General features: G+C 43.0%; 1 long non-coding RNA gene across 1 annotated transcript in view; it reads left to right on the plus strand.

Annotated features, from left to right (window-relative positions):
- The window catches only part of LOC111544408, a 79,971-nt gene extending 74,861 nt beyond the window's left edge, over positions 1-5,110 (plus strand). The window contains exon 2 of the long non-coding RNA XR_002732155.1: positions 4,874-5,110. This is a non-coding gene — a long non-coding RNA (uncharacterized LOC111544408). The remainder of the gene's footprint in view (positions 1-4,873) is intronic.
- Positions 5,111-5,461: the final 351 nt, after the last annotated feature.

Raw genomic sequence — 5,461 nt, forward strand, 5'->3', positions numbered from 1 at the left:
TTTTTTTTTTTTTTTTTTTTTTTTTGAGACGGAGTTTCACTCTGTCACCCAGGCTGTAGTGCAATGGTGCGATCTCGGCTCACTGCAACCTCTGCTTCCCAGGTTCAAGTGATTCTCCTGCCTCAGCCTCCTAAGTAGCTGGGATTACAGGCACACGCCCCCATGCCTGGCTAATTTTTGTATATATGTATTTTTTAATAGAGACGAGTTTTCACCATGTTGGCCAGTCTGGTCTCAAACTCCTGAACTCAGGTGATCCGCCCGCCTCAACCTCCCAAAGTAGTGGGATTACAGGCATGAGCCACTGTGCCCTGCCTGTAACGGGCTTCTAATGAGGAGGTGATTTCCCCAACTGTCCCAGCACCCTCCAAAACCAAAAATGAATTAAAATGCCTTCTCTACCACCCTTTCCTACCCCCTCACCCTGTTCTTGAGCAGAACTGAAGACACAGACTTTCGACTGTGCTGCCTAAACCAAAATGTTCCAAATCACAACTTCAGGGCTTTCTAAATCGCAGCTCAAGACCCCATTGCCTCCCATACACTTCTGACTTATGTTGATGTTTGATGATTCTTTAAAAAGTGAGCTGCTAAGTTCACATGACAGTTCTACCTCCTTTCTATAGTGATCACTTTCTGTAAGGCCTACAAAGATTTCAGCCCACTTGTCAGCCCACTTAGGCAAAGTTGTATGGAAGATGCTCGGTTGCTTGTTTTAGTTCAATTGCACGTGCTTAAGAATAAATCCAGGCTAACACCCGTTTCTAACAGGGAACTAGAAAGAGTCGTAGAAAATTGGGCATGCAATACGTAAAAGCCTAAACAAAAAGTAGAAGCTGTGGAAAGAAAAGTGGAAAAATAAAAACAGTTATGTTAAAATGGCAGGGTTGTGAAAAACTTCTTATAAAACATATTTAAATTTGGTACAATATTATTTTTAGAATTGACAAAATCCCAGCATTGAGAGTGGGGAACAACAATCTTCTAAAAAAAGACTTTTAAAATAAAAATCAGGCTGGGCATGGTGTCTCACACCTGTAATTCCAACACTTTGGGAGGCCTAGGCGGGTTGGTCAGCCTGGCCAACATGATAAAACCCTGTCTCTACCAAAAAAATACAAAAATTAGCTGGGTGTGGTGGCACACACCTGTAATCCCAGCTACTCAGGAGACTGAGGCAGGAGAATCGTTTGAACTCAGGTAGTGAAGGTTGCAGTGAGCCAAGATCACACCACTGCACTCCAGCCTTAGCAACAGTGTGAGATTCCATCTCAAAATAAATTAATTAAATAAAAATCAAACGTTTCTGACAACATAAAAGGAAGTGCCATTACAATGCACACTGCCTTATTTTTTCAGCTCTAAATATGCAATGATATACACACCAAACTAATGGGACTTTTCCTATATACACTAGAAAGTTAACATATTCCTATTATTACTAGTGACATAGCATTGGCAAAAGAGGCCTCTATCTCAGTTTTCCTTTTTATAATAATTAATTATAACATTTTGACATGCGGTGACAGAGAACTAGAAAGGAAAGCTTATGAATTCAAAGACAAAATTGGTATCTAAAAACATCTAGACAAGGCCGGGATAAAGGGTCGTCTTCAACAAGAAGGCATTTACTAGGTACTAATGTAAAGCCCTACACTTCAATATAAAAAATTATCTGCCTAAGTACAAAGGTCAAACATTTTTAGCCAGAACAAGTAGAATAGATTTAGGGTTTTTAGTGATCACAGGTTGAGTAGAAGTAAACAATGTGTTAGGGCTGCCTTAAAGACTAAAGTAATTTAGTTTCCACTTCCAGGAAAGTCACTAATTTCCTGCAATAACCAAATAAACTCAAAATTTGAATATAGTCTTCTTCAGACTTTGGATGAGCTGATTTTCCTCAGGGGATCCAGGTAAGATTCCATCCTGTTCTATGATTCTAGCCTTTCCATTTCTGCTGTACAAAAGGGTTTAGAATTCAGAATACATAGACTTGATAGAGAATCTATGAATGGGTTTTAAGAGGCCTGCAAACCCTCTAATGTCATATGTAAAATGTTCTGCTCTCCATGAAATTCTAAAGCAAAGAATTTAGAAACCAATGTTCTAGACCAGCGAGTTTCAAAGGGGGTAATGTCTACCCCAAAAAGGCAGTGCATTGGCACTCAAACAATTGTTCCAGGTCCTTTAGAACACATTCCAATGTTCCATCAGATATTCATGTAGGTGAAAAAGCCTTTGATAATTATCTCTAGCTCCATTTTTCATATGAGCACAAAGTGTTTTTACTTAGTTTTAATGTACATTAAATTTTCCAGGAATACAACTACCATGTACACAGTTTTGTCTGGAAGCTGACCAAGAGTTTCTTACCATTTTGGAAAATCATGTTATGGACAACAATGCAATGCAGCTCTTGGGCTTTGTGTTCTCCCAACCATAGCTGTCACATTTGGATGATTTTACATGTGTGAGTAAATAGCCTTATTTAGCCCTTATTTCATAATGTTGCTTATTAAGAAAAAGAGTCAATAACAATCAACTGAAAGCTTTCTCTTAAATCAACATGTGTTATAAAGTGATGTGATCACCTATAATCCCAGCACTTTGGGAGGAGGAGGATCACTTGAGCTCAGGAGTTCAAGATTAGCCTGGGCAACATGGCAAAACCCCATCTTTACAAAAAAATACAAAAATTAACTGGGCGTGGTGGCACGTGCCTGTAGTCCCCGCTACTCAGGAGGCTCAGGTGGAAGGATCACTTGAGCCCACAAAGATCAAGGCTGCAGTGAGCCAAGATGACACCACTGCACTCCAGCCTGAGCAATAGAGTGAGAGCCTGTCAAAAAAAAAAAAAAAAAAAGGCGTGAGATTATTTGATTACTTCATTCCTTAGTTGTCGTGATGGAGCATGTACCCATTGAAACATGTATTATACTATATTTTTGTTATATTATACTTTATGTGTTCTTGTTTATAGTTAGGGCCTTATGTTTTTGCCTTTCTTTGTTTTCTTCCTTCTGTCTTCTCTTTTTCTAAGTCACATGTAGGATATATTATTCAATATTTTTATTTGGAATAGTAAAAGATATTACAACTTTCTTCTTTTTTTTTGACACGATCTCACCCTGTTGCTCAGGCTGGAGTGCAATGACATAATCAGGTCTCACTGCAGCCTTGACCTCTCAGGCTCAAGTGATCCTCCTGACTCAGCCTCCTGTGTAGCAGGGACTACAGGCTTGCGTCACTATGCCCAGCTAATTTTTGTACTTTTTGGGTAGAGATGGGATCTCACTGTTTTGCCCAGGCTGGTCTCAAACCCTTGGGCTCAAGAGATCCTCCCACCTTAGCCTCCCAAAGAGCTGGGATTACAGGCGTGAGCCACCACGCTGGGCATTAGGAAGGATTTATTATGAAATGAGGGTTGCTGGCAGCCAACGCTGTTGAGAATCGCTGCTCAAGACACGTGTCCTCGAGTTTAATTTACAAAATTTCCTGGAAACTGTTTTATGTTACTTCACTGTCAGAAGACCCAGCACTGGTATGCGAAGGGAGGTCTGAGAGCCTCAGAAACAACTTGTAAAACACACACAGGCACACACCGCCCCCAAACCACCCCTTCCTCTGGGGAAGAGGGTCCTTCTGCCTGACTCCCTGGAGGTGGCTCCCCGCCCAGGGCCCAGCTCTCTTCTGGACGCCACTTCCCCGGAGCTGGGGGTCTGGGCTCCGCAACGGCTGCGAAGCTTCACCAATGTCGCAGGCCTAAGGCCACCCTTGGTCCCAAACCCAGCGCCGGGACGGGCGCCCCGGCCTCGTCGGAGCTGCCATGGCCCCATGATTAGGGCCACGGTGGCCCCTGACTTTCTCTTATTTTTTTTTTTAATTGTAAATCATTACTCAGCTCAGCTCAGTCACCAGGCAAACTGTATTTAATAAATTAGCTTAATCTATTCCGCAAGTGGTTTGTGAGTGCAGTGTTTCCTCTGGTTAAGGAAAACATTTATATTCTCTCTCCTTGCCCTGCGTTCCTGGGCTCCCGGAGTCGCTACCCGGGCCGGCCGTACGGGGAGGCCTGGAGCTGGAGGCTCTCGGCCCGCCGCTCGCGGGCACCCCCACCTCGGGCGGCCAGGAGGGCAGTTGGTGGCCGCGTGGCCTCTTTGTCCCCGTCAGCCCGAGGCGGCGCTGGTGCCCACCAGGCCTCCCCGCGGCCCAGCCCGCGCCTCCGCCCCGGGCCGCGCGCATTCCCCTCTTCCAGAGGGGCCTCTTTAACTGCTCCCCATGAAATAATCATTCATTATGTCACCAGGAGGGAAGAAAGGGAGTGTAAGTGTCTTGATGGGATTAGAGGAAACCCCCGCAGAGATGATTTAGGGGCCGTGATAATTCATTTAATAGGGGCCTGGGGCAAATTGCTAGACAGGGAAATGGAACTGAAGCAGCTCGAAAGGGCGCCCGCCAAGGCTGTGGCTGGGGAGCTGGCTTCATTAGCAATATTTAAGAGATTTCATTTAAGAATGAGTCATAAAATGCAGTACTATTTTATCCACCTGGTTTGGTGGCCTTTAGCTTTCCTCTGCATGAATATTAAATTTGAAATGGCACTACAGCAACACATTTTGGAAAGTGTTCTTTGGGCTGTTATTTGTATGGTTGGTTTAGTTTCTCGTTTGTTAACCTTTTAAAATGAATATCATTGAAAATGGATAACTGGACAACCAGAACTCGAAAAACATTAGGGGGAATATAATGCTTTAGAATAGGTTGTTACTAAACTGGGTAAAGGATTTAAGTTTTTATTGATCAAAACACAAAAGGCATAGAGAGCAAGTCAGTAAATGGCAAATTACTCTGACAATTCCCAATTTTCATGGAGATTTTGTGAAGCCGTCCCATTCAAAGCCACTCCCAGAGGCCCGGAGGAGACCACAAAGCTGAGAGCACAGCCGGGACCTGCCCACTGACACACTGAAGACTCAACACGATTCGGGAAAGCACTTTCAAAGAGTGTTTTTTCTTGGACAGATAACATTCCGTTTTGTTTCTGAGAGGCAAGGACAATCTCTAGTTCGATTGTAAAACTATTTCCTTCAAATGTACATTTTTATCTATGGAGAGTGGTGTTAATTGGGGTTTTACAAACCTAAGAAGTTTACATTTGGCAACAGTGATTGTTGCCATTACAACTACAATGTAAAAACCAGATTCTCTTTTGGTGTGCATCCTCCCCTCTTTGGTTTCAAGGGTGACTTTCCCAAGCACATCTACCACTCACTTGGAAAGTCCGAGTTTGGAAACATTTTAGCAAATAGGTAACCTTCATTCCATTGTGGCCCACACATTTGCCTGAGCTGATATTCTCCCCCAAAACTCTTATATTTGCAAACTAAAACATTAACTCTTGATACCTCCTCCAGCTCTTCCAGATAGGCTGTATTCATTCTTTTTTTTTTTTTTTTTTTTT

The sequence above is a fragment of the Piliocolobus tephrosceles genome, chromosome 4 (genome assembly GCF_002776525.5).
Source record: "Piliocolobus tephrosceles isolate RC106 chromosome 4, ASM277652v3, whole genome shotgun sequence".
Lineage (NCBI taxonomy): Eukaryota > Metazoa > Chordata > Mammalia > Primates > Cercopithecidae > Piliocolobus > Piliocolobus tephrosceles.